The 25,030-nt window shown below is 34.7% G+C and overlaps 1 pseudogene; it reads right to left on the reverse strand.

Moving 5' to 3' along the window:
- Nucleotides 1-25,030, reverse strand: part of LOC134372754 (sentrin-specific protease 2-like) — a 31,865-nt pseudogene that overhangs the window by 1,731 nt on the left and 5,104 nt on the right.

Genomic DNA, 25,030 nt, shown 5'->3' on the forward strand with positions numbered 1-25,030 from the left:
ACCCCAGGACCCTGAGCAGGCCCCAGTGGGTACTCTGTTTTTACTTTCAGTTCTGTGTTGGATTATTTGCTGTTCCCACTACTCAAACTCTGTGCTGGAACTAATTTGTTGTCCTTTGCTTACATCTAAAGTGGGGGAACTTCCTGTGAGGACCAGTACTTGAGCTCTGTAGTTGAGCTAAATTGCTGCTTTGTTACTGATTCCCTGGGGATGGCTTTTTGTGCAGCTCAGGGTTTAATGGTTGACTTTATAGGTACTTCCAGGTTTAGTGAAATCCAATGCACTTGGATTGTGTAGAAACTCTGGTCTTGGCCTGAGTCTTTCATCAAAGTGCACTTGCTGCAATTCTATATTACTGACCAGTCTTCTCTGAGTGGTCCTACACTGATTGGGGGGCTGATCAGCTGCCCTTACTGTGCCCCATTGTTCTCCACATGGGTCCATCTTCCCCTACCACCTGTGCTGCAAACACTTCTCATGGGAGGGGCCATGTGCTGGTCCCTTGCAATGACATGACTCACCAGCCTCTGAATGGCTCCTTTTTTCATTTGTTGTAGATCCTTGGTTCTGTGTGGATCCACGGGAACCCTATTAGTGGTATTGCTGGCCTGGGGGCCACCAAGGCCCTCTTCTCCTCTGCTGCCTCCAAGCAACTTCATCAGAAGGGCACAGCTGCTGCTTTTGCCACTGGGATTCAAAATGGTTGGAGCAGTTTTTTCTTTCTCTCATCATTGCTTCTCCTGCCTTCCTGCTCTCTGTAGGTTTCTCCTCCTCTTCCCCTGAGCTGTAGTGGCCCAAGCTTGGTTGTTGTTGATTTTTAATAGTTATAAATTCATTGATTTGTGGGAAAGAGTGATGCTGGGGACTGCCTATTCTACCATCTTGACTGGAAGTCCTCTTTTTGAATACCCACCTCCTCAGTATAATGGAGACACTTCAGACCTCTTCCACCCTCTTCAGAAATCATCTCTATTACAGACTGTTCCTGAGGTTTCCACATTAAGAAACTCTCTGGATTGCCTTTGCTATGGTGACAGCCACCTTGTCTTCTATTATAGGCTTCTGAGTTCAAAGTAAAACCAAAGGCAAACCCTCCATGACTTATCTCAGGTTACTGTCACTCTCATCTTTGGATAGTCAGTTACTCCTTTAGGAGATTTATTACCCAGTTTTAGCACATTGTTCAAGGATCCAGAAACTTTCCTGAAGGGACCACATTCTGTGTTCCATTACAAGCAGAAGTTACCATGGGCTTTGTGGTGAGCTGGAATGGGGATCTAAGTAAGCTGGCAGCATTGTAGAGACTGTTTCTCACTTGGTGAATAAAGCAATCTAAGCTTGGTCTTTTGGCTGATATTTCATCAGTGTCCGCTGTAGAAAATAGAATGCTCTTCGCGTGCTGCCTCTTCAGGAGAGCCCAGGCAGGGGGCACGGACCAGTCGCAGATATGGAAGATGGTGCCAAGAATCCTAACCAGCCACCTGCACATACGTGGTCCGAGCAGCAGTGGCGTCCGACACACCTGAGACCGCAGAGGTGTCGCTACCACTGCTGCCTTCGCTGCCTCAGCCACCTTAAATTATATTTTGGTTGAGTTTTTCTTAGCATAGAGTTTAATATTTGAAGTTAAATTTTAGTTAAATTAAGTTGGCATACTTTATTTTCCATTTGATAATAATTTAAGGTCACATTAAATTCTTCCTAAGAAAATAGACAAAATGTTACAGAATAAAACAAAACCAAAAGCCAAGAAGAAACAAACAAACAAAACCAAGTAAAACATGTTTTGTATTAGGTGTAGGTGCTTTGAGCTGCTGACAAAACTTTGGGTCTGATTATGACCAGTTTTATACCTGCCTAATCTCATAAAGAATGCTATACAGGTCATGATTTTGGGGGGCAGGGGTCATCTTGTCATCTCTGGAATATCTGAGGCCTTGTAGTTTAAGTTCATACTCAAGACATTAGGAAATATGTTCTTAAGAGGAAACATACTATAGACATTTAAGAAGTAAATAATACTGTGAAAGGTCTCCCAGCGGTTTGGAGCAAAGACACTGTATAAATCTAAAGTACTGTTCTTAATAATCTGTATTTGGCCAGTGCCTTTCTCTGGGGATCTCTTGAATCACTTTGCAAAACTTTATAAATATATTTATTTTCATAGATAGTGGAAGCTGCATTCTAACCCATTAGTGTGTCCCATTTAATTAATGAGCGACTAGATTTGTACATCAAGAACCAGGACAAATAACTCCCAGCAGAGAGATAATTTAATGGCAGAGTCATGACACTTCTCAGTAAAAAAGAGAAAATTCAGCAGTATCTTCTAATGCCACCTCCAGACTGATTATGCTTATACCTGCTTCATCCTTCTCATTCTAATTGGGGCAAATTTAGACCACTGTCAGGGTTTCATAATTTCCAGGGACTGAATACCAAAACAACATCCTCGGAGTTGAAATTTTTAGGGATTATTTCATCATTTTGCCTCCTTCGTACCTTTCTTTGACAAACTTTCATTGTTGTTTGTCAACCTGAATTTTTGGACACACTTAGAAACTATCCTTATTGTTTGAATCTCAATTACTTTCATTCTGCCTGAGGAAGCAGTATGGTTTAGGGAAAATGCAATGGGTTAGGTATCCATAAACTCCTTTCCCAGTGCTGATTTGCTTCGGGAGGATAAGCGGGGAGAAGAAAGGAGGGAGAATAGTGTAATGGGGTTAAAATAGTACCTATCCTATAGGGTGGTTATGGGAATTAAGTTAGTAAAGCACTCAGAAGATGCTTGGTATACTGTAAGTACTAGATAAATGCCAACTCGTTATTGATGTTGTCTGCTTTGCAGGTTCATTCACGTTGCTATGCTATGTTGAGGGCTATACTGTTACTGTTTCAAGTGGCCTTAAGTTTATCTTGAATGATATATATTAATTGATTGTCTTCAGCAAACTTAATAATTCTCATCTTTTAAAAAAACTTTCTAATCTTGTAATATTCTTGCCAGGGTTTCATATCAGAATTGTGTTGGCTTCATAAAAGGAGTTGGGAGGGCTCCCATTTTTCTTGTTCCTGGAAAAATTTGTGTAAGATGGGCATTGTCACTTCCTTAAATGTTTAGAAGAATTTACTGTGGAGGCCATCTACTTATGAATTTTATTTATGGAAACATATCTATTTCTGGATTCAATATCCATAATTGTTAGTATGCTTTTAATATTTTCTACTTCTTATTTCTATTTAGTTAACATTTCTTACTAGTTACTTTCCATTTAACCTAATTTTTGAAATTTGTAGGCTTAAAGTTATTCATAATGTCTTCTTATTAGCATTTTAATCTCTCTTCTTTTATCCTGCTATTGGTAATTTGCCTCTTTTGTTCTGTGTTCTTACAAGATCTTATCAATTTTTTGTCTTTTCAGAAAACATCTAGGCCTATTGTTTTGCTGTTTTATGTTTGTTTCTAATTTTGTTGATTTTTACTTTAACATTTGATATTATCTTCATTCTACTTCATTTTTTAATTTGCTGTTAATTTTGTAGCTTTTTGAAGATTGATGCTAGTACATTGGACTTCATCCTTTCTTCTTTCTAATACATACATTTAATGCTGTAAAACACCCTGTAAGTATTGATTTAGCTCCATCCCAGAAAGTTTAGGTATGTGTAATTTTTATTGTCATTTATTTAAAAATATTTTTATTTGCCATTGTACTTGCTTCTTTGTTCTGTGGATTTATGGGTTATTTAGAAGTGAATGTATTAGTTAATTTCCAAATGATTGGTGGTTTCTAAATATCATTTTTGTTACTGATTTCTAGCTCAATTCCACTGTGGCTAGAGTACATTGTCTGTAAAATTCAAATACATTGAAATTTGTTGACTGTATTATTACTCAAAGTATGGTTAATATTTATAAATGCCTCATATGCCACTGGAAAAAAAATGGAATATTTTGCCATTTGATGAAATATTCTATATATGTAAATAAAGTAAAATTTGTCAAGAGTGTTACTCAAATTCCCTACTACATCCTTACTGATTTTTTATCTGCTTGTTATAATATTTACTGAGAAAGTCATATTAAACTCTTCACTGTGACTGTGAATTTATCTATTTCTCCTTGCAGATCTATGTATTTTTGTTTTATATGATTTGAGGTTTTATTTTTACAGATATTGAATTTAAAATTGTTATATTTTTCTTGTAGACTGACTTCTTTATCATTATAAAATGCCATCTTTACCTGTAATCGTGCTTCTTGCATTTCTTTTTCATTTGTCTGATATTATTAAATCTATGCCAACTTTTTTGGAAGTGTTTTAGGGTATATTTTTGTCTGTTTGTTTACATACGGCTATTCTGCCCCATTCAATCTTTGTTTTTTTAAGTGGAGCACATAGCCCACTTATATTTAATACAATTAATGTTACATTTGTTTTAAATTTATAATTTTATTATTGTTTTCTATTTTCTCACCTGTTTTCTATTTTTAATATATTTTCTTGTCTCCTTTTGGATTTTTTATTATTTTTAATTTTCAAGTTATATTAGCTTAGAACTTATACATGCTTATGTAAGGAAAGTAGAAAAGTTTAGTAAGGATCTCCTGCCTCACACCTGTTACAAATGGGCAAGATTCAGCACATTCACTAGAAACAAGGTATAAAAGTAGTGTAACTGCACATGTGTGCCCATTTACTGATTCAGCATGATTGTTGTAATTATGTAATGCTTGGCGTGTGGCTGCTATTGTGTTCTAAGAGTATAGAGACAACTGCTCTGAACTGCTGGTCAGCAGAGCCTAGAAGGTTGGCAGAGCAGCAGAGGGAATGGCAGAGCATGGATGGTCAGTGGAGTAGAGCTTAGAGCTCATGTCTAAGAATAAATCATGTCTTTGAAGCTCACATCTGAAGAATAAAGATTGTCTACCTTATATAAAGCTGCTAGTATCTTGTTTCCATTTTCTGATTCATGACCTGCACAGGAAGGGGCAGAAAGATCTCAGATTCCTGCTTGACAGCTTACTATTTATTCTTTTTATAATTATTATATATATTATAATAAACATTCTTAATGTACCAAAGTCTAATATTAGTTATTTCTCTTAACCTCTTACTAGGTAATGCAAGAACTTTAGTACCCTTTTACTTTATTAATTATTCCACACTTATGAGCCATTGATGTTTTAAAATTTAATTGTATGTATATTTTAAATCTCACATGATATAATTACTATCATTTTGTAAGGTCAATGTACATTTACATTTACAAAATAATACGTAGGTTAATTTTCTTGCTGCTTGGAAAACACCTTTTAGTGTTACCTTGAATTGGGATCTATGATGACAAATTATTTCATTTTTCTTTAAATAAAAATTATCCTTGTTTCATCATCATTCTTGCATATCTTTTCTAAGTATTGTGTTTTAGTTTGACATTTATACTCGCAGCACTTTGGAAATAAATTTCCACTGTATTCTTATTATTGAGAAATCAGCTGTCAGTCCAGTTGTTGCTCTTTTGAAGGTAATCTGCACTTTTTCTCTGGATGCTTTCCAGATTTTTTCTGTAGCTCTTTTACCCTAGCCCAGTGAATATTTCAAAACACTGATACCCTTTTAGTGACTAAGTTACTTTTTCTGGAACTGGCAGACTCTGAGAGAATAATATCCTGTATAAATTTTCTTTCCTAAAATTTTGGCACTTTAATTATCAATTTCTTTGTTATCTCTATGATGCTTTCAGATTATGGTTTTTATATTATTGCATATACTTTTTACTGTATTCTCATAGCAGGGTTGTTTAAAATTACCCACCTACCAATACCTGAGGTAGAACTGCATGAATAAATCTTAAAGATATAATGTACAACAAAAGAAGCTAGAAAAACAGGAACTATTCCATTTATAAAAGTTTCAAAAGAGCAACAAGTATTTACTTATAGTGTAAAATTAAAAAGAGAAGCAAATAAACTAATATCATAAATATTAGAATGATAATAACTGCTAAGGTGAAGGAAAGTGTTCAACTTTAGATCTGAGAGAATTATTGTGCACTGGTAAATTTTATGTCTTGCCCTGAAGTGGGATGCATCTCTGTTTGTTAAAAAAATTTGTTGTTCTTTATGGTTAACAGACGAAAACAGCTAATACCAAACATATATTGAGCAAACACTCCTCTATGAAAAATTTGATAAACTGATATGAAATTGAAATTAAAGTTATTTGCAGTCCGTTTTCTTATGATAAACTACAGACTAATAGAGTAATTCAAGACACCAAATTAGAAAGCAAGTTTGAACAGAGGGACTTGATGCATGATTGTGTAACAGCTGCTGTGAATATTAATAATACTAGTTAATGATTTTTGTTTTCCCATGGCACGTTCGGAAATTGTTTTAATTTAATTTTTAAGATGACTGTTCCTCATTGCCTTTTAGCAGTTTTTGCACGGCATTAAATCAGCTTACCCTGTTGGGCTAATACCTTTATGAATGCAAATATTACAACCATTCACATGAAGACCAAATTAAACAGTATACTCTTTTGGGTTATGTTTTAACAATTAAAGCTTTGTTACAGGGATTTAATAATGGGGAATGTGTTTACATTTAAAATTGCAAACAGCGATGCCAAATTTTTCTCTAAATATTAAATTAGTTACTTTTCATAAGGATTTTTACTCTGCTTCTCTATTTAGTCTCTAGTACTTTCAAGATGAATTAAACGTTGGTATTTGTAGCATTTTATAATCCTAGATAATGCCAAATTGAAAATAGAAAAGCTTCTGGGGAAATTGACTCCTTTTCTGAACCAATCAGTATTTTTCAAACTGATCTGTCTCTTATTTTGTAGGTCTGATTTCACATGTATACTATTTGTTTTTAACATGCCCTTAGAATTTTGTCAGCTACGTAAAATTTGGATCATGATTTAGCTGGCTTTCTCTACTCATTTTTCATTGTGTACACAATAAAAAAGAGTTCCCTTAGAAAATGACAGTTAGTCATATTATCTTAAAAAAGATAATTTTATGATTTTTTAAATACTGTACATAAAGAATAAAAAAATCACTGATTATTTATTTTGGAGTTAAACGTATGGTGGGAAATATTTATTTATTTATTCATTACCACTGAAGATACAAGAGTTAAGTTTCAAAGTCCTTTAATTATAGATCCAAATAAAATGGATAGAAACTACAGACTAACCGCTGTATTTCAGTATAAAAAATAAATTTAGTCTTTAGTTTTAGGAAATAAAATAATAATCGTACTTGAATATAGATTTAACCTGTGTGTTTTAAAATATAGACTTATTTTTAAATATAGTTTATACAATCATAACAAAAAGTATAATAGCATCTACATTGTGAGTACTTATTAAGTGCCAGCGTCATCCGAGATTCTTTTCAGACTTTTTCCCAGTTAATTCTTATAACCACACTACATGATATATATTATCCACATTATACAACCAAGGCTAAGAATGTTTGGAGATAGTTTTCCATGGTGTTTAAGTATGTCTACTATCAGCTCTTATTCCAGATTATTTTTAAAAAGCTATTTGTATAGCAAATGGCATTGGAAGACAGTGTCTTTCACTGAGGTAGAGGGCAGATTTTTTTTTCTGACAAGTGTAGTAAAGATAATGTCTTCTTCTGTTTGGCAGTATTGCTAAACTTTAAGATATTGGAGTTCCTAAGCTTGGATTTTCTCAGATATCGTACAAACCCACTGTGTGCTTAGCATCTGCGTGGGCCTGCCTCTACATCTGTCGCTTGGGACTTAGGGAACAGGGAGAACTGAAGCAGATGTGAAACTCATGCTGATTTCTGCAGCATTAGTAATGAAGTTCTCTGTCTCTGACCCAGGAGTTTCATGTTTTCTACCAGAATCTACAAAATTGTGGCAGATGGACTTGTTGACTTGCAAATAGGGTAAAATCTGATACTCTTCACAGTTCTTGACAAGATGAAGTTAATTATCTTGCCAAAGAATTGTAGGCAGTGAACGGCAAAGTTTGCTCATATTAGCAACCAGGTCGGTCTTCTAAAATTAGTTTATATGCCTTTATAATAATAGCAGGCCTCAACCTGAGAAATGTAGCATCCCACAAATTTAATTTGTTCATTTTGGGATAGTGTGTTTTTGCTAGCCAAAAGCTTTTTGTATTTATATGATCAAATATATCAGTCTTCTTTTCTCACAGCTTTAGAATTGCCTACTTAGTTTTCCAGAAAAGCTTACTTCATAGTGCATCTTCCCATTGATTTAAGACGGCAACTTTATCAAATACTAAAGTCCCATGTGCATTTGGTCAGTTTTTTCACATATACTATGGTCATTGACATAATGTCAATATCATTCAATTTCTAAGGCTTTAAAGTTTGTTTTAATATTTTTTAGAGTTATCTCACATTGCTATTCTTTTACAGAATTCTTTTAGGTATTATTTATATTTATTTTTTTGATAACTTAAAAATCACCTTTTCCTATTTAAAAATAATTGCTAATAGCAGACATCCTTGTCTCATCACTCATTTCAGATAACATATTCAGTATTTTACCACTAAGAGCTCTGTTTGCTGTGTTTCTCTCATGTGCTGTTTATTGGTCTGTGTCTATACCTACTTTGTTTTTTTTGCCATGAATGGGTATTTATTTGTCAAATAACTTTTTTTATACTCCTTTATTTTTCAATATCTTATAGTATCCATTAACAACATGGGAAGATTCATTTTGAATGTTAAACTAATTTTTCATTTCCGGAATAAACCCTACAAGGGTCATGATATGTTATCCTAGACAGATAGATGGACAGATAGATTTGATTTGCTAATATTTTATTTATAATTTTGATCCATGTCCATGTTTTTTAATGTTTTGTTGGGAAGCATTATATGTTTATTTTCTATTCTCTCCAACCATTTATTAAAACTGGTATAGTTTCTTCTTTAAATCTTTAGAATAACTTACCATTTAAACCATCTGGGATAGGTTTCCTGGTAAGAAGGATTTTAATGTTTTCAATTGCTTTAGTAGCTATATTACCATTCTAATTTTCTATTTCTCATTCACTTTTAATAAAGTGGAATTTATCCACTTTTGGATTTTCAGCATTCTGGTATAAAGATTACATAATGTGTTTAAAATTTATTACCTATATGATCTGTAATATTGCCTACATTTTTGTTAATATTTTGATAATGTGTTTTCTTTTTTTCTTGGTCAATTTTGCAAAGGCTTTACCAATTTTATTAAAAATTATGTATTTTTTTACCTTTCTGACATTTTTATCATTATTATTTTTTAAAAAATTTTATTTTATTATTAATTGACAATTTAATTATATTTCTGGGCTAAAAAGTGATATTATGATTCATGCATACAATGTGGAATAATTAAATCAAGTTAATTAGCATATCTTTCACTTCAAGTATTTATTTTTCATGGTGAGAACTTTTAAAATTTACTGTCTTAGCAATTTTGAAATGTACAGTGCATTATTATTAACTATATTCACCACACTGTGCAATACATCTCAAAACCTTATTTCTCCTGTCTAATTGAGATTCTATACCCTTTGACCATTACCTTCCCATTTTCACCAGCCCCTACCAACTGTAATACCATCCTACTCTGTACTTCTAGGAGTTCAGTTGTTTTAGATTCCACATGTAAGTGTGGTATTTGTTTTTCTGTGCCTGACTTATTTCATTTAGTATAATGTTCTCCAATTCCATCCATGTTGTTTCAAGTATAGAATTTCCTTCATTTTTAAGGCTTTATGGTATTTAGCACATTTTCTTTACCTACTCATCTGTTGATGGAAACTTAGGTTGATTCCTTACCTTGGCTATTGTGAATAGTGTTGCAGTGAACATGGAAGGGCAAATATATCTTTGACAAACTGATATCAAATCTTTTGGGTAAGTAACCAGAAATGGGACTTCTGGATAATGTGGTAATTGCATTTTTAGTGTTTTGAGGAACCCCGTACAGTTTTCTATAATAATTGTACTAGTTTACAATCATACTATCCATGTGTAAGTGTTCTCTTTTCTCCACATCTTCACCAACACTTGTTATCTTTTGTCTTTCTGATAATAGCCATTCTGACAGCTGTGAGATGATATCTTACTGTGGTTTAATTCCCATTTCCCCAATAATTAGTGATTTTGACTTTTTTTTTTTATATATCTGTTAGCCGTTTGTATGTCTTCTTTTTTAAAAAATGTGTGTTCAGGTCCATTACCCATTTTTTTTGTTTTCTCACTATCAAATTATTTGAGTTACTTAATATTTTGGATATTAACCCCTTATTGGTTGTAAGGTTTGCAAATATTTTCTCGCAATTCATTGTCTCTTTGTACTGTTAATTGTTTCCTTTACTGTGCAGAAGTTTTTTAGTTTGATGTAATCCTACTACTTATTTTTGCTTTTGTTGCCTGCACTTTTTGGATCAAATCCAAAAAATTATTGCCCAGACTTATGTCATGTAGTTTTCCCCCTATGTTTTTTTCTAATAGTTTTACAATTATTTATTTTATATTTAAGTCTTTAATCCATTTTGAGTTGATTTTTGTATATGGTGTGAGGTAAGGGTCCAGTTTTATTCTTTTTCATGTAGATATTCAATTTTCCTAACACCATTTATTGAAAAGACTATCCTTTTCCCATAGTGCATTCTTGGCACCTTTGCTGAAAATCAGTTGACTGTACATGTGTGGGTTCATTTCTGAGCCCTCTATTCTGGGCAATGTGTCTATTTTTTTTTGCCAGTATTATGCTGTTTTAGTTACTATAGCTTTGTAAAATAGTTTGAAACCAGGTAGTATGATGTCTCTGGCTTTGTTCTTTTTGCTCATTATTGCCTTGGCTATTCAGGGTTTTTTGTGCTTCCATATGAATTTTAGGATTGCTTTTTCTATTTCTTTGAAAAATGACATTGGAATTTTGATAAGGATTGCAATGATTCTGTAGACCGCTTTGAGTAGAATGAATATTTCAACAGTACTAATTCTAATCCACTAACACAGCATATTGTTCATTTATTTGTGTCTTTTTTTCACCACATTTTATAATTTTCAGTATACAGATCTTTCACTTCCTTGGTAAATTTATTCATAGTTTATTTTTTATTTTTTATTTTGGTAGCTACTGTAAATGAAATTGTAAATGAGCCATGTCCTGTGTCTTCCTCCCTGGTCAGGGATGTTGTTTCCTTAGAACAAGCTCATGACAATAATATCACCCTTATATATTCAAAACTGTTTATAGCTTTTATAACTTAAGTAGTGTTTGGCTGCATATGAATTCCTTGGGTCACAATTTCTTTCATTTGGAAAGTCTTGAATGCTAACCTGTTATATAAACACAAAAGAATATCTTTTATTGAAAGAAAATTTCCATTTCTTGGAATGTGGTTATAGTCATCCTTCTCAGTTCTTAAAGTTTTTTGTTTTGTTTTGTTTTAACAGTATGCAATTTAAAATTATCTTTGCATCAGGGTGTATGCAGAACATTGGTGCAAAATGAAAGTTTCCATTTAATGGGGAAGTGCCTTGTACTGTACTTTTGGGTGTTATTTGAAAAAGTTACATTTAGATCTATTCTGAAGCTGTTCATTTTTAACAAATAAAATATTAACATGATTCACATAATTTATACTTAGCTACTTAAAAAGGGTATCGATCCATTCTCTTCATTATTTAGCATTGGTGTGGAGAAATCTGAGGCTTGCTGATTTTTACCTTTATATGATACTTGATGTTCTTATCAAGCTTCCCAAATAATTCTTTATCTTTGCAGTCCAGTAATTTGACTAGGATGTATCTTGGATATCTTGGAATTAATCATTTGCAGTCACTTTTTTGGGGGTCACAAGAATATTTCAGAAAAATTTTTTTAATTATATCTTTTACTTTCTTTTTTCTGTTTTATTTTTTTGTTTTGTCTTTAGATATTCCAATTGTGTAGATGTTAAATTTCTTCTCTATCTTCTGTTTCTCTCTAATACTTCAAAATATTTATTATTTCCATCTCTTTTTGCACTCTTTATTTCTATTCTTTAACACTGTTTTGTCAGCAGAGTGTGTTCTCTTTCTCATCATTTTGTCTGTAATTTCTAGTACTGTTTTCTTTTTTTTCTCTCCTAGTTCTTTCTTGAATCCTGTCTTCTGCATTTTTACTTTTCCTTTTTTTAACATTGTGTGTTTTTTCTGTGGTCTTCTTTTACAGAGTCAATTTCTTTTATCATTTTTTCCCCCTAATTCATTAGAAAATGTTTGCTATATGATGATATAATGTTTTTTTTTTTTTTTTTTTTCTGGTCCCTGGCAAGATTTTTTTGATAAAAAACTTTTAAATAAATTTTCTGTTCCTTTTCTCCATATTCATGTAGTACTTTTCTATAAATGCCTTTCTTATACACCATTGAATTGGTTAACTTGTAATAAACCGACTGTTTATGAGAGTTTTTTTTAGTTGAGGAGAGGTGAGGCAGAACCAGGGAGATGCAGGCAATGTGTCAGTGCAGAATTCCAGATCAGCTAGTTTTCAATTCAAATGCTTTCTTCTCCACTGATGTAAAGAATACTTTGTCCTGTAAATATCTCTTGTCTGCTAATCTTTAAAAGCCTTGACTTTTTACTTCTTTGATTCAAACAACTATCTGCCCCTGTTTCTCAGGCCCTGATTTATACAGGACAACACAAAGACAGCCAGGCAATAACTTCACATGGAGTGGGATGCATTTTACAGAGGACCCCAAGCTAGTGAACCCAAATCTTTTATAATGGGCAGTAATATTATTATACTAGACATTAAGCTTGCCCGCTCTTTGCTCTAGAGGGATACTCTGCCTTCCAAGATTGTTCATTATACAAATGTCCTTGATAAGACTGTCTTGAGCAAAGCCATTTGGTGCCTCTGGTCACAAGCTATACAGAAATACAAGACGTTCATGAGGAATTATCTCCCAAAAGCTACTTTTTTGGATAAATGTTTGCATTAATGGACAAAGAAAATGAGTAGAAAGAAATGCTTTTTTGTTGCATTTGAAGATACTTCAGTAACTCATATAGAACTAATTTGATATGAAATTTCAAATTTATAAAGTTTTGGAATCATTCATACCATTGGACAAAAAATAATTTTTTCAAAAATTAAAACGTTCTTTCATCTCCTAACATCAATACTCATAATAATGTTACTACTATTTACTGCATTTTTATAGTGTACTTTGTATTTGTTAAGTAATTTTTTCTATTCTGTTCAGAAAGTTCCTTTGGCCTCTAGTGTACTTTTACTCCATGCATCATTTTACTACTCTTTTTCATAGTAGGAGTGATTTTCAGCATTTTCAATACTTTTTGATTATTTTATAAGAAAGCAACACAAATGCCTATCTAAAATCAGTGTAACTGCTGATAATGAATATTGCTCTGTGGCACACACTAAAAAAGATTTAATTTCTATGGGATTTTCTGGCTAGCGAGCTATTTTAGAAGTTGAAAGATTTGCTATTTTTATGATAATTTTATCATAATTTATATGCAAGAAGATTGCCAATGTGTAAATTATTTAATCTGTAGTGTTGTGTTACAAATTAAGCTGCTAGAGAAACATGATTAGCTAACTGAATCTAAAGACTCTAAAAATATAACACCTACTCCAAACACAAGGAATTAGGAAGAGAGGAAAATATCCTTATTATTTATTTATTTATTTTTGCCACTTGTGCATTATGCAGTAACAAGGGCTATTTTCCTGAAACTTATTCCTTGTTTGCTTAACAAGCTGATACCTGCTGATAAGTGATAAGGTGGCTTTGCTTTTAGGTGATAAATTATCTTAATTAATTTTAATTGTTTACAGACAATATTATGGAAATAAAGACATTGAGGAAATAGCAGCATAAAGATTTAATAGAGGGATATGAGAGCCTGAGTGTGGAGAAATAAAGTTTTTCATTCTTTTTGAAATTTAAAATTGCTCATATGTTGAATGTAACAAAGATGGAGCAAGAAAAATACAATTTGCATGACTAGAGATCAGAGCTTTGGGTATTGAAGGAAATCAACAAAAAAATATGTAGTTTGCTGATTTTTTATGTGTCTGTAGTTCTGGAAAAGTTTTCACTCATATAAATCAATATTTCTCTTTAAATTTGGTTTTTGAATGTTTCCTAGAATTGTGGATAAACCTAGTTTACATAACATGAAAGCCCGTTTGAAGAGATTTCACAACACTGTGCTGCCAAGTTATGTTCTTTAACTGGTCAGGAAATAATAATTGCTATGAGGAAATCTCAGTGTCAGGGAAGGAAAAGTGGCAGGGGTAAGGTCTGCTTCAGTCTGGTCAAGAATGGACTTTCTGAGGCAGTGACATCTGTGCAGTCACATGGATGAAGCGAAGTCAATGTGAAGATGTAGGGAACGCAGAAGGACCAGCATGTGGAAAGGCCTTGAGGTGAAAATCCATCTGGCATGTTAAAGAAGTATCCTGAAGACTAGAAAAGAATGAAGGCAAAAAAGTCAGAGAGATAGCCCGTGTCAGACTGTGGTCAGTCTTCCTGAGCCATGTGTATAGAAGGCTTTGGAGAACTCTGAGAGAGAGGTGACATGATCTAAATTTTGTATTTTAAAGGTAACCAAGGATGCTCCATGGAGAATTGTCAGTAGTCAGACAATTTCCCCCTGCCCAGGCTACCCAAATTTAATGACTGGTCCACATGGGACAGACCATAAAAGCCCACCTCTCTCCCCTCAACTTGGTCATTTTATCTCAGAACTCCTTGCAGTGTCAGCTAAGCCTTCACTTGTGACAGCATCACAACTCCAGCAACTTCTCCCTCTGCCTAGTTCTTTTTTCTTCTCTTTTCTTACACAGGTTTTGATCCTAGGAGTACTTCCTAAAACACTTCCCGAGGGTAAGCAGGGATGCCTTTGCTCAATTGCCATCCTCTTCCATCCTCAGTCACCATTTGATACTGGTAACACCAGCCTTCTTAAAATTGTACCCACTTCTGGCTATTGTGACACACCACTCTTGATGTTCCATGTCCCCTATGTCTCCAGTCTACACTCAATGCAAATGTTTTCCCTCAAGCCCCTAAATATAGGAAATCCCTGATGTCTGTGCACTGCCGTCTTATAGCTCAATTTTTCACCCTTCTCAGTGGTGTGAATTCCCATAATCCTGGTAGGGGATTAATGATAACTCTCATTAGTTCTTAGTTGGAATGGACCCCTGTTACAAAAGAAGTATTAACAAAAGAAAAACAAATACGAGTTTATTTACATGTGCATTTCACATATACATGGAAATACCAGAGAATGAGTACTCAAAGACGTGGCTTTGAATTCCAGCTTATATAGCATTTTCAACAAAGGACAGTAAATTATTAGAGTGACACACTAAGGAAAAGGACTTGAGTCTCTTTGGGCAGAAACTTGGGGGGAAGGCACATAACCGCAGTTAAAGGTTAGTTAGTAAAGCTTGTAAGTGTAAGTTCTTCTGGTACCATTGCCAGGCTGATAAGGGTCTAAAGCTATCTTCAGTGGTTAACCTTTGTGCTTGTTGGTAGGGAGCGGGGCAGGATACCATTTGTCTTTGTACATGTGTATTCTGCTTTTAGGCACATAGAAGGAGGGCAGAGAGCTCTTCTATATTCATTTCTTCTTAACAGCCTTCAGCTCAACAATCCTTCATATTTTCAGGAGACATATTCTGGTCTCCCACATCCCCTTGTGTTTCAGACCCACACTGATCCCTGTGTACCACAGGTTGAGTTCCACAGGTTGAGAAGACTCTGAAATGGAGATTTGTATGAAGGAGTTTTTTTTTAGGGAGTGCTTTTGTAATCAAAATACATGGAAGGGAAGAGAAGGAAGTAGAATTGGGCAGATGGAGAAACCAATGCAGTTGTCACACAGTCTCAAGAAAAGCCTCGGCTGGGCCAGCAAGGAGCTATGAAGATGCAATAATGAAGGGGTGAGAGCTGGGTTTGTATGCCTCAGTGTTGATCAGACATTGGATGGGAGTGCCCTGAAAGGAAGTAAGACCCTAGGGTGTTGTGAGACAGTTTTCAGCTGAGCCAATCCAAGGAGTTGATGGGCAGTGGTTTCCCCAACATCTGGAATCATAATTCCTCATTCCTCAAGGGGTATCTGGGTGGCGCATCACAGTGCTCACCACTACATGTATTTCCTTTATATATCCCGCTGGTAATGCAAAATTAGCATAGCCCATGAGCTGATCCCGAAAACATCCTTACCTGTTTTGATGCCTCTGCCATTCTTCCAGTAATGGAAGCTTCTAGTCATGAAGGCCTTTCTTCCTTTTTATCACTTCCCAAGTCCAATCATTTTTCAAATCCTATTGCTTCTACTCCCAAAATGCTTATCACATTTCTGTTCTTTCCATTCCTCCCATGATCCCCTTCCTCCTCTCTTAGGTTATTTGAATACTTTCCTAATCGTTCATATTTCATAAGTAAGAGTAAGTCAGTCATGGAAGGGGCATAGTAGTTCCTTTTGTGAAAAGGCTATTAGTCAGTAGAGCAGAGAAATGTGCTGCAGATGGTATATTTGTATAATATTCTTTTTAAAGGTCATTAATGGCATTTCTATGAACAAGATGGAGAAATGAACCAGAGGCAAGCATAATTATGTAAATTTGTATTAGGATGCCTGTGTCTAAGGATGTCAAGCCAACATGCTTAAAGGCTGTTTCTTATTCACTGATTTGCTTTAAGATTTAGATAAAAATATCAAAGAAATGCTTCTGACATTTTTAGATGCAATGAAACTGGGAAGTTTAAAAAATATGCTAGGTGACAGAATCAGGTTCTATAAAGGTCTCTTGACAGGCTGGAATAATGAACCAAGTCCAGTCAGATAAAATTTAATTGTGACACATGTTAGCTCCTGTCTTTATATCTACAAATCAACTATTTAGTTGTAAAATGAGGGTGGCTGGATTTAATAGCAGCACATGAAAGAAGGACTTAAGGCGGTAGATCTTGACTCTGACTATCCATGACAATCATGTGGGTGAAATTTTAAAAATGCCAGTGCACAGGATCCACACTCAGATTTATGTTAATTGGTCGGGGGTACGGCCTGAGCATGAGAAGTTTATAAAGCTTCTGAGGTGATTCATATACAGCCAAGTTTCAGAACCACTCATTTTAGCACAACATGGGTTAGCTGTGTGATATCACTGCCTTATCCTAGCAAAACAGAACAAACAAACAAACAAATGAAGAGAGAAAAGAAAGGAAAAAAAGGCTGAAATATTCTAAAGAGAAGGAGGACAGGACATCATTCTTCATATCATGGGCTGTGGGGTAAGATAAAAGTTGTTCTAGTCCCAGCTCTACTCCTTTCATGTTGTGTGACCTTAATCTCTCTATCTCATCTGAATTTTCTCTTCTTTTATGTGGCAATAATAGCACTTACTTCTTAAGGGTCTTGTGAGTACTGAATAGGATATTCCATGTAGAATGCTTGTCATAAAGCCTGGCATGTAGTTGTTGTTCAAAAATGTTAGCAGAGGTTATTATTGAACCACAGGAGTAGAATTATCAAATTTAGAATGTAAAAACTGAAATTTGCTCTTTTCTGGCCTATGCAAAACATAATGTTTAATTTCTAGGCACCATCTTCAGGAAACATGGATAGACTGTTTTCAGTTCTGGTCATAGACGAACAAACTAAGAATACATAAGGAACATTCAGAACCACTGACAGTGTTAGTCTGAGACAAAAAAACCAAAAAACCACAAACCTTTATAATTGTGTTTTCAAATTTTTTATTAGTATAATTCATTACTACAAATTGTAATTTTTCTTTATGCCCCATATCCAACCTATCATTCCCTAACCCTCCTCGCTTCATCCCCACCAAAGGAAAACTGAAGATCATGGGGATCAAAGGTCAGATTATTCTGTAGGAATCTGAAGAGTAAAATTAGAACAATGGACAGAAGCTAATGGGGAGGGAAATTCCAACAGTCAGAGCCTCTCCCTCAAAATGTACTAACAGCCCCATTACAGATTGGGCTGTATGTTGTGGACGGCATTTGGTGACCTTCGAGTTTGCTGATAAACTGATTACACAGTTCTTTTCTCTCGCTCTTTCCCTTCTCTGCCCATTGCAAGTCATCATTCACACTGTTGTTAGATGAATCTCCTTTACTAAATGTGGCATGGATCATAGATCTCTTTAGCTCAGAAACTTTCCATGGCTCTCTGGTACACACTGAATTAGTACAAAGCTCTCTGCCTGGTATTTGATGCCTTCTAGTACATGCTCTCAAGCTATTATTCTTACTGTACCTACTTTCACTCACCATTTTATCATCTCAATATTCAAGAGACATTTGTGCCTCTTCTAATATTTATGGGTTTCCTTATGATCCATTTTGAATTAATTTTAGTGAAAGGTGGAAGGTCTGTCTTTAGATTCATTTTTTTTTTTTTTTTGCATGTGGGTGTCTGGTTGTTCTAGCACCAATTGTTGGAAAGACAGGCATTGCTTTTTATACCTATTGTTTCTTTCTGAGAGCATTCTGTTTTCTCTCACCACTGCACATTTGACAGGTTCCACTATTCCATCCCCAGACTACAACCAAGAAAACAACCAGTGGTTGATGCTTTATTGCTGATAAGACCATCGATATATGACACCAGTGACTTCAATTGGTTTATTTATTTGGATGAGTTTTATAAGTTGTATAAAGCTTGATGTATGACACTCAAACTGGCTCTGGCCACTTACTGTTTAGTCAAAACCTGTGATATGATTTCTGTGTGCAATTCCTATTAAAAGATCACATGATTATTTCAGCAGCAGGAAAACTTAGACTTTCTGCTGCTATTATGAATATTTGAATGCTATTTGGCATTCAAATCAAGGGGTATAGCAAGGAATTGAAGTTATAGGTCTCATTTAAAGAACAAGAGGTTCATGGGCAGTCTTTTCCAATGGGTTTTTTGTGGAGTAAATGCATCACCATCAGTTGAGGTAGGTGTTAAATTGCAGATTCCTAGACCATGCCTGGACCTGGTGAGATGAGAATCTCTGGTCATAGGGCAATGGGAGGTCATTCTGTCTCTTAACTTTTGCTTAGACTCCTTTCCAATATCTTTTGGACCGAGAACTAGGGAAGTAATCCTAGTTGAAGGCCTAATTTCACCAGGATATGGGGTAAAATGGAAGTGCCTGCCTTGGCATTTAAATGGCAAAATTTTGAGCCTGGATGTCTGAGTGAAAAAGTGTTTGTGAGTATTTGTATTTGTGTGGGTTGGAGGGAAGGGTATCATTATTTGAACATCTTGCATGAATTTCACATCTGATTTTTCTAAAGTTGAGTACATCACCTTTGCATCAAACATATGCCTACTGCCGTTTCTGTCTTCGTGGTTAACATAAACCCTCAGGTGTTCAAACTAGAATCCTGAGAGTGATTCCACAATTTTCTCTCTTTGTCCAATTTCAAGTCTTGCAGTTGCTTACACCTACCCTAATTGATTGCTTAAGTATGGCCTTCTCCCTCATGCACATTTCCCATGCTTTAATTCAGACCTCTATAATTTTATGGCCTGGTTTACTGCAATGGCCTCTTAATCCCTTCCTTGTCAATCAATCCACCTTTCACTTTGATTATTGTCATAATGCACTTTATGCAATGCCCATCTGCTGGTGTTGTTTTCCTGATAGAAATCTTGCAATTTAAACTCATCAGCATAGCCGAAGCCTCTTCATGATCTCAGCCTTAAGTACCTTTTTTAGCTTTATCTTGAATTAGTCCCCCAGATTTATAATGTGTTTCAGCCACAAATAACTATTTGTATTTCTTTGAATGTTTTTATTCATCTTAGCCTGAAATGTTTATTCCTTTTTCTTTTTTTGGCTGAAGATTTAACTACCTCATGAAGCCTTCCCTGAAAGGTACCTGCTCCCACTACACTTAACAACGCCCCCCTGTGACCTCAGGGCACCCTCACAGTATGTGCCACATTTAATTGTAATGGTTTATTTAGATGTTTCCCCCTTCATCAATTGGAACTCCTATAGGATTGCATTTTTATATAAATTTTCATATATATTGTACGAAAACTGTGTTGCCTCCTGAAACAAACATTCAGAACTTTAGTTTTAGGTAATGTGGAAGGTCAATGAATTTGGAGGGTAAAGCTATACAACTCCAGAAAAAGTAAGTAAAATATTATAAAGTGAAACATTTTAAATGAAGAGATGATCCCACAGGAAGGAAGGCAGTGTTGCTAGGGTCCAAAATGGGACTAGAACTACAAAGAGAACTGGAATGTTAAGCTGATTTTGCAGCTGCACTGAAGGGAATATGAGTTGGTATGGGTGCTTACTCTCTACAACACTGAGAACTAGCCTTTGATGTCTAGAGAAAGGAAATGAGGCCTTGGGCCTCCGTGAAGTAAGTGAGAATAAAACCTTCTTAGCTAGCCGTAATCTTTGAGGGGCCACAAGCTTGGTAAAAAGGTGGACTAGATAAAATTGTGTTTGTTGGCAAAGAAAGACAAAAAGAACCCATCTCTTTTTCCTTGATTCCAGGTAAAATTAATTATTCCTAGTTATTCAAAATTCTAGTCATTTCTTCTTTCAAGTTTGGGGTGAAATCTATATTATACACATTTTTCAACAATCCCCAAACTGAGAAATTAATACAAAAGTTGGTTCCAGGCAAATGAAACACTCTAAAGTTTGACAGAATTGAACATTAAATACAGGGTAGGGTCATGCTCTCAACTCAGGCTGAACAGGCTTCCCACAGATAGAGTCTCATTAGAGATAAAACCACAATCCAAAATTAGGGGACATGAGAATCAGTAATCCACTACAATAAAGAGCATTTAGCAAAGCAGAATGAGACCTTTTAGACCTATGAAATAAATGAGTTTTAAGTTCTTAAAGATGTCAGTTGAAAACAATAATAAGACACCATGATAAAAATAATAGGCATATTTGAAACAAAACCAAATATTCTTTTAGAAATGAAAAAAATAGTCATTAAAATTAAATGAAACCTCAGTCAATGAAGTGAACAGCAGAATAAATACAACTGAAGTAAGAATTCATGAATGGGAGCATAAATCTGAGAAGCTTCCTATAAACAATTCCAAACATGTAGAAGCACATGTACTTTGCATTAGGGGCATTAAAGTGAGGCGTGGATGGGTCAGGGAATGTCCCAACAATGTACTTCAGCTGCCTCTTTGAGTATGAGTTCACTGAATAAACAAGAAGAGTAAAACCATTCAGGGAAAAAGGATGGTATGGGCCTAGTACATAAAGGTACAGGGACAGAAAAAGTAAAATAGTAGGAAATAGGGAGGATAGAATGTGAAAGTCCATATGTCTCGTAAGAATTGTAAAAGTAGAAAATAGATAGTATGGGAAACAGATAACAGAAACACATTTGAAGACAGACATGAACTCTCAGATTCAGGAATTAAAGCCAACTCCAAAGACATATACAAATAAATCCACACATGGACACATCTTAGCCAAACTACAGAACATCAAAGATAAAGAGATCTGAAAAGTAACTAGAGGGAAATGATTACCTACAGAGGAACAGCAATTAGTCTGAGAACGAATTATCAGCAGCAAAAGTTGAGGACAGATGAAATAGAATTAATTGTCAAAGTAAAGATAATAAATACTTGTTAGAACTGAAGTTTATATCAAGTTAAAATATTGTTCCAGAAGGAGCACAAAATAGACATATGGGCAGAGATGGAGAGTGTTTACTTTTAATTGACCCTCACTGCATGCCTTTCATAGGAGGCTGCACATAACTTAATGAATGGCTATTCTGTTTCAGGAACAGTTTTAGGTGTTCGGGATTAACAGCGAGCAAAGCAAATATCCCTGTCATCATGAAGCTCATATTCTAGTAGGTGTAGATAGATAATACAAAGTAGCCATAATAAAAAATAAGGTATATAGTATGTTAGCAGGCAATAAATACTATGAGGAAAAAAAGGAGTGGGATAATGGTGATGAGAACTATGGGGGTGAAGGGAGGGTGCATGTTTCAATATTAAACAAATAGGCCCTATTTAAATAAAGGCTTAAGAGAGAGGAGAAAGTCAGTAAGACTGTTATCTGGGAAAACAGTGGTATAGGCAGAAAGAACAAGCAACACAAAAGCCCTAAAGCAGGAACGATCATGACTGGCATCTGCCAAGAACAGCAAGGAAGTTGGCATGGTCAGAACAAAGTCAGCAGGAGGCATAGTGGAAGGAAATAAAATGGGGGCCATTGCAGGGTTTTGAAAAGTTGGGTTACAAGATAGGAGTTTAGTGTTTAAAATGCACTCTGGTCACCATGTTGATGGACTGAAAGGGGGCAAAGTAGATGCAGGGAGAGTAATTAATAAGAGTTGATTGCACTAATCAAGCCAAGAGGTAATGATGGCTTGGACCACAGTGAACTCTTATTAATAAAGTGTCTGTGGTCAATAGATATATGTTGAATCGAGAAATTAATAAATTCCTTATGAATAAAAAAATTCCAAGTGTGGAGAAACATTCCTGGTATATTATATGTTGGCTTCAGAAAACTTTAATTGTGCATACTAAATAGATAATACATATTTAAATCAGTCTATCAATAGAATGTTATTAAGCTCTTTGTATTAAGATTTTGTGGTCTTAAATGGAAGATAAAAGATGAGGTTTCTGTTCTCAGGAGGTTTTCAGTCTAGGTTTGAAGTTAAGATATAACCAAGTAAAGTGTATGCTAAATAAGTGCACATAAGCCTAGAAAATAGAAGGATTGCCTAATCTGTAAATGTTTGCCTGGAAAACATTTTTAGAATCTGGCTTGCCATTCCTCTTTATTCCCTCACAATATTCCTCAGCCTTCCAGACCACTGAGCCTTGCACCTAAGAAGTCAAAGGCACAGTAGAGGTAACCATACATATTTAATGATTAAATTGCATAACACATATATTAACAGTTTGTCAGCACAAAGTAATTTCACATCCATGATCTTGTGTGATGCTCATTAAATTCTTATGGAAAGGACTGAGCAATTATTACTTTTCTTCCCAATTTGCAGAAGAGATATCGAGATTCAGAGAGGAAAGCAATTTTTCATAATTCACACTACTAAGAACACATCATAAAGTGGGACTTAAAACAGATTTCTGGACTTTAGAACTTGATTTTCTGCCTCAGCTCTACAGCTCTAATTAGACTTGAGCTGGACAGGACACTGCTAGTTTAGTGACAATGGCTATCAAGTCCCAACATGGTTGAGGGTCAGAGCTGAGCATCAGAAACTACCATGTCCACAAAGTTTGTTCTCAAACACTGTCATGGCAGCTGACTTCTCACCCACCAACCCCCCCCACACATACAGATGTGCTCTGAAGCCCTGTAAAATAGGGGAAGCTGTGGCCAACAGCAGGTACGTGTGTTAAATATATGCGATTTTATTTTGTGCGACTTTACTCCCTTTCTCAGTGGTTTTATGTAGATAAATATCCATTGTCACACTGTAGCTCAGGGCAATTATGTATTGGGTTTTGCATCATTAAATATTATTGCCTATGTTGGGGCTTTGCTTTGAATTCACCAATTCCCACCTCAAAACATAAAAAATTAAATGAAAATTCATTTAGGTTTGTTTGGGCATTATCAGTCTGGCTTCCTTGAATACATCAGTATTTGCAAAAGCTATCTGAGAGCAGCATGTGAAATTTAAACACTAAAATTCTACATTTTCTGTGAAACTAAAATGTGAAGGTGTGACCCAGTTTATCTGTGGATCTGTTTATATACCATCAAGTTGATTGGCTCTCTAGAATTAGAATGCAAATTTATTTAGGTTTGGTTGAATTAAGCATTTCTTTAACTTGGGTTTGTCTATATTAGTTTCAGGCAGAAATCCTAGGGAAAAGCCTTTCTTTAAACTAAGTTATATGCGCAAAAAATTTTTTTCTAGTAGTTTATTTCCACAACCAAAAGAAATAAACAGGAGAACTAAAATTGAACTATGATGTGAAAACTTCCAGACCTATATTTGCTTCTCCAAAAGGCAAAATAATACTCAGAATTATGAATGCATATGCAATGTTGATTTGACTTTGACCTTCAATTGAGTTTAAAATATTGCTGTATTATATAGAATTATATTAAAATTAGAAATCTGACTTGAAAATCTGTGTTCATTTAGCAATCCATGGGATAGTCCCTCCTAACTTCTCATTAAACACCTAGAATAGAAAAGAAAAACAAAAAAACTTATGAGTTTTACCACACTGAAAAGTTATGAGGATCAAAAAGCCTGTGTGAGTAAGTATTTAGAACAGTGCTCTGCACTGACAAGGACTTTTCACAGTTTCCTCTGTTTGTATGTCTCCTCTATAGTATTCACCTAGTAAATCTCTGCTCTTTCTTCAAATTTCAGATAAAAAGGAAATTTCTCCACGTACCATCACACTCTTTATCTAGGTGATTTATGAAACATTCATTCAAAGCACCTATCTTACTCTCTAATTTGATATTCACTAATATGATTACTCGGTTAATGACTACCTGTATTATAAAGTTATTAAAGAACTGTGTTTTTAAATCATTATTATATGCCTAGCACAAAAAGTAGTGCCTTGTGTAAAACAAGGTCTCAATAAACTATTGATAAATTAATGACTAAATGAATTGGCACATAGTAAACACTCAATAAATGGTGGCTATCATAATACTTTTTTTCTTCTGTAACTTAATATGATGCTAAATTATATTTTCCTAAATTTCAGGTGGGCTTGGTTTTCATGTGATTCCTGCATCCTTATTGATTCACAATATAAAGAATACTCTCTAATGGATCTAGTAGAAACAATGAAAACCATTTCTAGCTGAACCTGGAGTAGCACAAATGTTTCATAAATACAGTTAAGGCTTAAGGAAATGGGTAGGTAGAATTTCAAAACAGCAAACAACCAAGTGAAGGTTTTCTACAAAACC

Source organism: Cynocephalus volans, chromosome 3 (assembly GCF_027409185.1).
Source record: "Cynocephalus volans isolate mCynVol1 chromosome 3, mCynVol1.pri, whole genome shotgun sequence".
NCBI classification, from domain to species: Eukaryota; Metazoa; Chordata; class Mammalia; order Dermoptera; family Cynocephalidae; genus Cynocephalus; species Cynocephalus volans.